At 35.7% G+C, this 8,583-nt stretch overlaps 1 pseudogene; it reads left to right on the top strand.

Annotated features, from left to right (window-relative positions):
* Window positions 1-542: 542 nt before the first annotated feature.
* On the top strand, window positions 543-1,162 carry LOC113224356 (annotated as a pseudogene).
* Window positions 1,163-8,583: the final 7,421 nt, after the last annotated feature.

Here is an 8,583-nt window from a genome sequence, read left to right as displayed (position 1 = left end):
AACTAAATTTGTTTATTCTAATAGTTTTTTTTGCTGGAATTTTTAGGGTGTCCTATTTGTACAATCATGTCATATGCAAACAGGGACAGCTTCCTTCTTTCCAATTTCTATGCACTTTTATTCTTTATTTTGCCAGATTACTCTGGTTAAGGCTTCTGGTACTGTGTTGAATAAAGATAATGAAAATGGGCATCTTTGTCCTGTTCTAGAAAAAGTTTTCAACTTTTACCCATTCAGAGAGCTGTGGATTGTCATATATAGCTTTTATTGTGCTGACGTATTTTCCTTCTATACCCACTTTGTTGAGGTTTATTAATCATAAAGAGATACAAAATTTTATCTAATGTGTTTTCAACATCCATTGAAATAATCATGTAATTTTTTACCTCGATTGTGTTAATATAGTAAATGACATTGAGAAAACTGTATATCCACATGCAGAAAAATTAAATTAGATCCCCATCTCTCGTTACGTAAAAAATCAACTTTAAATAGACCAACAACTTAAATGTAAGACTAAAAAGTATAAAATGATTTTTGCTTTTGTTGGTGGTGGCGAGAGCGGAGAGGACACCATGAAGGCTTCTGGCACACTACGAGAGTACAAGGTGGTGGGTCGCTGCCTGCCCACCCCCAAATGCCACACACCACCCCCTACCGCATGCGAATCTTTGCGCCTAATCATGTCGTCGCCAAGTCCTGCTTCTGGTACTTCGTATCTCAGTTAAAGAAGATGAAGAAGTCTTCAGGGGAGATTGTCTACTGTGGGCAGGTGTTTGAGAAGTCCCCACTGCAGGTGAAGAACTTCAGAATCTGGCTGCGCTATGACTCCCGGAGCGGCACCCACAACATGTACCGGGAATACCGGGACCTGACCACTGCGGGCGCTGTCACCCAGTGCTACCGAGACATGGGTGCCCGGCACCGTGCCCGGGCCCACTCCATTCAGATCATGAAGGTGGAGGAGATCGCAGCCAGCAAGTGCCGTCGGCCGGCTGTCAAGTAGTTCCATGACTCCAAGATCAGGTTCCCGCTGCCCCACCAGGTCCTGCGCCGTCAGCACAAGCCACGCTTCACCACCAAGAGGCCCAACACCTTCTTTTAGGTGCAGGCCCTTCGCCTGGGTGTGCCCCAAATAAACTCAGGAAGGAAAAAAAAAAAAGTATACAATGATTTTTAAAAACAGAGCAAATTATTCACAAACTGGAGTGGGTGAAGAATTTTTGAGTAAGACTCAAAGAACAGACAACCAAAGCAAAAATAGACGAATGAGATTGTATCAAAAGGAAAAGCTTCTGCACAGCAAAGGAAACAATAAAGTGAAGAAACAACCTACAGAATGGGAGAAGGTATTTTAAAATTATGTATCTGACAAGGAGCTAATGTCTAGAAGATACAAGGAACTCAATAGCATACAAACAACAAAAACAAAAAGAAATCCTATTTAAAAATGGGCCAAGGGCCCAAATTGACTTTTCTCAAAAGAAGATATACAAATAGCCAACAGGTATATGAAAAAAATTTTCATCACCAATAATCATAGGAGAAATGCAAGTAAAAACTAAAATGAGATATCACCTACCCCTCATTAGAATAACTATTATCAAAAAGAAAAAATGTGATAAGTGCTGATGAGGATGTGGAGAAAAGGGACTTTTATACACTGTTGGTGGGAATGTAAATTAGTACAACCATTGTGGGACCCAGTGTAGTTTCTTCAAAAAATTAAAAATAAAAAAAATTAAAAAATAGAATCACCATATGATCCAGCAATCCCATTACTGGGTTTCTATCCAAAAGAAAAGAAATAAGTAGCAAAGACATGTGCATGCCCATGTTTATTGCAGAGCTGGTCACAAAAGCCAAGGTACAGAATCAACCTAAATGCCCACTTAATGAAGAATGGGTAAAGAAAATATGACTATATGAATAATGGAATCCTATGTACCCATAAAACAGAATAAAATTCTGTCATTTGCAGCAACATGAATGAACCTGGAGAACGTTAAGTGAAATAAGCCTTTGGGAACTATGACTAATACCATATGATCTGATTCATATGTGAAATCTAAAACAATTGATTTCATGGAAGTACAGTGTAGAATATTGGTTACCAGAGACTGGGGATACAAAGGAGAAGAAGGGAAATGGGAGAAGTTGATCAATGGGTACAATGTTGCAGATAGTAAGAATACGCTTTAGTGTTCTTTGCACACCAGGATGACTGTAGCAAATAAGCGTGTGTAGTAAAAGCTGGAAAAGATTTTGAATGTTGTCATTAGAAAGAAATCATGTTAAAAGTAATGTATATGGTGGTTACCCTGATTTAATCATTACACTGTACATACATTGAGACATTACATTGCATATCAGAAATACGTACAATATGTCAATTGTAAGTAAAAAATAAATTTAGTAATGAAATATCAGCAGACCTCTAGGATTTGCTATTTTTTTCTCGATGACAAAATATTTATCTTTGAATTCTCAATCAGCATAAAGGTATTGTCTCTATAATGTCTTCTATTATATTTCTATGTTGCTTCAGTCTGTATAGTTTGTTCAAAATTCAGGAGTCTTTGAACCCAATATTAATAATCTACAGGGACAAAATAAATGTATTATTCTGAAGGGCATGAATCTAGTTTCTCTATATTACACAGAGATATTTTGCAACAACCTTTTACTGGAGTTTGTTTTTAACAGTATTCTATTTTGCATTTGTAAGAGTTTGGCTATAAATTAATTTCATAGTCAACTCAAATGTTAAGAAAATAATCAATTATGTAACTTCATTAACAAAGTCATCGATCTGCTCAAATACAAGCAAGTTGTTCTGATACTCAATATTCTGTTATGCTAAAATGTTAAATTTTAGACTCTTATTCTTACAAATTCAGTCACTTCAGTAGATATATTTGGGATTGCAGGTATTAAGGAGTAAGATGTAATTTATGAGAGAGAGAGTGTATCAACTGCCACTCCATCATAAAGTATTCTGTCACTGCTGATTTGGCTCTATTGATTGATAAATCATAAGGAAAGGCATTATCTCTTTTTATATTCCATGCTGAAATTCAAATTGGTTTTTTCTTCCAAATAATTATCAGTTGCAGTAGATATAAATATATTAAAACCTGAGACAGGACAAAATATTCAGTATTTTTAAATTATTTTGAAATCAAACTATTGCTATAATCAGAAACTATAATTGCATTTTTAAATAAAATGTTGACTTTTCTGAATGACTTTCAGGAGATGCTAGCAAAACTTTTTCTCTGTTTATTATAAAAGCTGTTACATTAATATAGTCATAATAAATATTAGCATATATTAATCTAATACTTCTAAGTATGATAACATGAGAATATAATTGAGACAAATACAAAATCTATAGTGTAAAAATGTGAAAATTGTAATTGAATGCTAATGATCAATAAAAATTACATCCTAAGCAATATTTTTACAAAAGTAGCAATGATTGATAGAAAACATCATTCAGATAGGCACAAATAGAATAAAATATTTTTGAATCAGTAGAAACTTCTTTATTTTATGTAGTTTACTCTGAGAAAGATCATGTGAAATAATATAAGCATGCATGTTTCCTTAGAAGTTTGAAAGAAGGACACTCAGTAATTTGAGTGACCTATTCTTGTTATATTTCCCTTCACCATCTGTTCTCTTTCATTTTTATGTATTTATTTACTTATTTATTTTTATGTGGAGTCTTGCTCTGTCACCCAGGCTGGAGTGCAGTGGTACTATCTTGGCTCACTGCAAACTCCGCCTCCCTGGTTCAACCGATTCGCTTGCCTCAGCCTCCCGAGTAGCTGGGATCATAGGTGTGTGCCACCACGCTTGACTGATTTTTGTATTTTTAGTAGAGGTGGGGTTTTGCCGTGTTGGCCAGGGTCGTTTGAACTCCTGACATCAGGTGATCCGCCCACCTCGGCCTCCCAAAGTGCTAGGATTACAGGGGTGAGCCACTGTGCCTGGCCTTGTCTTTTAGTTATAAATTTTAAGGTGAGAATATTTCATAATTTAATAAGAGAGAAAGGGAAGATGCAAATTACCATTATGAATACGTATGTGCTTGTAAGCCTGTATCTATCATGTCTCATCCATAAATATCTTTGCAATCCTCAAAAATTATTTGTATTCACTATACATTCTGCCTTGATTTATTACATTTTTACTCTTTGAGTGCCCCCACAAAAGTATGGACCATTCAGGACATAGGCAAGGGCAAGGACTTCATGTCTAAAACACCAAAAGCAATGGCAACAAAAGCCAAAATTGACAAATGTGATCTAATTAAACTAAAGAGCTTCTGCCCAAAGAAACTACCATCATAGTGAACAGACCACCTACAGAATGGGAGAAAATTTTTGCAATCCTACTCATCTGACAAAGGGCTAATATCCAGAACCTACAAAGAACTCAAACAAATTTGCCTTTGTCGAAACTGAATTGGCTTTAAATGTGTGGATTTATATCTGGGTTCTCTATTATGTTCCATTGTTCTGTGTGTCTGTTTTCACCCCAGTAGCATGCTGATTTTGTTGCTTTATCCTTGTAAAATATTTTGAAATCAGGTATTCAAACACCTCTGCTTTTGTCCTTCATGTTCAGGATTGCTTTGGCTATTTGAAGCCTTTTGTGTATCGACATAAATTTTAGGCTTTTTTTTTTTTCTATTTCCCGAAGAATGTCATTGGTATTTTGATAGGGATGTTTTTGAATATGTAAATTGCTTTGAATAATATTTTCATTTTAAGAGTATTAATTTTTCCAATAATTAGCATTAACCAACATTATTTGTTGCCTCTTCAATTTATTTCATTATTGTTTTATAGTATTATTTTTGTATAGTATAGTTCTTCCAAATCTTTTTTTTTTTTTTTCTTTGAGATTGAATCTTGCTGAGTAGCCTAGGCTGGAGTGCAGTGGCACAATGTTGGCTCACTGCAACTTCCATCTCCCAGGTCCTGGTTCAAGTGATTCTCCTGCCTCAGCCTCCCAAATAGCTAGGATTACAAGCATGCGCCATCGTGCCTAGCTAATTTTTGTATTTTTAGTAGAGATGGGGTTTTACCATGTTGGCCAGACTGCTCTTGAACTCCTGACCTCATGATCTGCCTGCCTCAGCCTCCCAAAGTGCTGGGATTACCAGTGTGAGCATCCACGCCAGCTCACATCTTTGGTTAAATTGAATCCTAGTTATTTTATACTATTTGTAGCTATTGTGATCAGGAATGCTTCTTGATTTCTTTTCAGATTGTTTGCTTTTGGAGTACATAAATGCTATTGATTTTTGTATCCTGTAATTTTATTGAAATGAGCAGTTCCAACAGTTTTTGGTGGACTCTTTAGGCTCTTGTAAGATCATGTCAGACAAACAAACTGAATTTGACTTCTTCCATTCCAATTTCCATGCTCTTTATTTGTTTCTGTTGTATGATTGCTCTGGTGTGTAATTCCAGTATTATGTTGAATAAAAGTGGTGAAAACAAATTTTTCTTGTTCCAGATCTTAGAGAAAAGGTTATCAGTTTCTTCCCTGTCCAGTAGGACACTGGCTGTGGCTTCGTCACATATGACTTTTATTATTATGAGTTTCTATACCCAGTTTGTTGAGGGTTTACTTTTTAATCATAAAATGATATTGAATTTTATAAAATTATTTTTGGTGTATATTTGAAATGATTGTATTGTTTTGTTCTTGGTTCTGTTAAAATGTTTTATCATGTTTATTGCATTGCAATCAGTAATAGTGCAATTATTGATTTATTGAACCATCCTTGCATCCCTAGGATGAATCTCACTTAATCATGCTGAATAATCTTTCTAATGTGTTCTTAAATTGAGTTTGCTTGTATTTTTTGTTGAGAATTTTTATATCTATGTTAATCAGTTATATTGGCCTGTAGTTTATTTATTTTTCTTTGCTGTTGTTGTGTCCTAGTTTGATATTAGTTATCAAAATAGTGCTGGCTTTGTAGAATAAATTTGGAAGTAGTATCTCCCCATCTTTTTTTTTTTTTTTTTTGGAAAAGTTTGAGTAGAATTGGTATTCTTATTAAATGTTTGGTAGAATTCAGCATTGAAGTGATCAGGTCCTGGGCTTCTCTTTGATGGGGGACATTTTATTATAACTTTAATTTTGTTTCTCTTTATTGGTTTATGGGAGTTTTTTTTACGTCTTCATAGTTCCTTCTTGGTAGGTTGTGTCCAAGAATTTATGAATTTCTTCTACGTTTTCCAATATGTTGATATAAAGTTGTTCCCAGTAGTGTCTAATGATTTTTTTTTTTTTTTATTTCTGTAGTCTGTTTTATGTCATCTTTTCACTTCTGATTCTATTTGGGTCTTCTCTTTTTTTATAGTTAAGTTTTGCTGATTTTAGTTTTCAAGAAAAAGCTTTTTCATTTATATGGTTTTCTGTATTTTTTATTTTCATTTATTTCTGGTCTGATTTAATTATTTCTTTCTTTCCACTAATTTTGGATTTGGTTTGTTCTCAATTTTCTAGTCCTTTGAGGTGTATCATTAGGTTGTTTATTTAAAGTCTATTTTTTTAATTTTAATTTTTATGTTTTTATTATACTTTAAGTTCTAGGGTACATGTGCATAATGTGCAGGTTTGTTACATATGTATACTTGTGCCATGTTGGTGTGCTGCACCCATCAACTCGTCAGCACCCATCAATTCATCATTTACATCAGGTATAACTCCCAATGCAAACCCTCCTCCCTCCCTCTCCCCCCTCCCCTTGATAGGCCCCAGTGTGTGATGTTCCCCTTCCCGAGTCCAAGTGATCTCATTGTTCAGTTCCCACCTATGAGTGAGAACATGCGGTGTTTGCTTTTCTCTTCTTGTGATAGTTTGCCAAGAATGATGGTTTCCAGCTGCATCCATGTCCCTACAAAGGACGCAAACTCCTCCTTTTTTATGGCTGCATAGTATTCTATGGTGTATATGTGCCACATTTTCTTAATCCAGTCTGTCACAGATGGACATTTGGGTTGATTCCAAGTGTTTGCTATTGTGAAAAGTGCCGCAATAAACATACGTGTGCACGTGTCTTTGTAGTAGAATAATTTATAATCCTTTGGGTATATACCCAGTAGTGGGATGGCTGGGTCATATGGTACATCTAGTTCTAGATCCTTGAGGAATTGCCATATTCTTTTCCATAATGGTTGAACTAGTTTACAATCCCACCAACAATGTAAAAGTGTTCCTATTTCTCCACATCCTCTCCAGCACCTGTTTTTTCCTGATTTTTTAATGATTGTCTTTCTAACTGGTGTGAGATGGTATCTCATTGTGGTTTTGATTTGCATTTCTCTGATGGTGAGTGATGATGAGCATTTTTTCATGTGTCTGTTGGCTGTATGAATGTCTTCTTTTGAGAAATGTCTGTTCATATCCTTTCCCCACTTTTTGATGGGGTTGTTTGTTTTTTTTCTTGTATATTTGTTTGAGTTCTTTGTAGATTCTGGATATTAGCCCTTTCTCAGATGAGTAGATTGCAAAAATTTTCTCCCATTCTGTAGGTTGCCTGTTCACTCTGATGGTAGTTTCTTTTGCTGTACAGAAGCTCTTTCGTTTAATCATATCCCATTGGTCAATTTTTGCTTTTGCTGCCATTGCTTTGGGTGTTTTAGACATGAAGTCCTTGCCCTTGCCTGTGTCCTGAATGGTACTACCTACGTTTTCTTCCAGGGTTTTTATGGCATTTGGTCTAACATTTAAGTCTCTAATCCATCTTGAATTAATTTTTTGTATAAGGAGTAAGGAAAGGATCCAGTTTCAGCTTTCTACTTATGGCTTGCCAATTTTCCCAGCACCATTTATTAAATAGGGAATCCTTTCCCCATTTCTTGTTTCTCTCAGGTTTGTCAAAGATCAGATGGCTGTAGATGTGTGGTATTATTTCTGAGGACTCTGTTCTGTTCCATTGGTCTATATCTCTGTTTTGGTACCAGTACCATGCTGTTTTGGTTACTGTAGCCTTGTGGTATAGTTTGAAGTCAGGTAGCGTGACGCCTCCAGCTTTGTCCTTTTGACTTAGGATTGTCTTGGCAATGCGGGCTCTTTTCTGGTTCCATATGAACTTTAAAGCCGTTTTTTCCAATTCTGTGAAGAAACTCATTGGTAGCTTGATGGGGATGGCATTGAATCTATAAATAACCTTGGGCAGTATGGCCATTTTCACGATATTGATTCTTCCTATCCATGAGCATGGTATGTTCTTCCATTTGTGTCCTCTTTGATTTCACTGAGCAGTGGTTTGTAGTTCTCCTTGAAGAGGTCCTTTACATCCCTTGTAAGTTGGATTCCTAGGTATTTGATTCTCTTTGAAGCAATTGGGAATGGAAGTTCATTCCTGATTTGGCTCTCTGCTTGTCTGTTACTGGTGTATAAGAATGCTTGTGATTTTTGCACATTAATTTTGTATCCTGAGACTTTGCTGAAGTTGCTTATCAGCTTAAGGAGATTTTGGGCTGAGATAATGGGGTTTTCTAAATATACAATCATGTCATCTGCAAACAGGGACAATTTGACTTCTTCTTT

This window comes from Piliocolobus tephrosceles, unplaced genomic scaffold (genome assembly GCF_002776525.5).
Source record: "Piliocolobus tephrosceles isolate RC106 unplaced genomic scaffold, ASM277652v3 unscaffolded_44517, whole genome shotgun sequence".
Classification (NCBI taxonomy): Eukaryota; Metazoa; Chordata; class Mammalia; order Primates; family Cercopithecidae; genus Piliocolobus; species Piliocolobus tephrosceles.
Note: the sequence above shows the minus strand (reverse complement) of the source record. Positions and strands in the feature narration are given on the sequence as shown.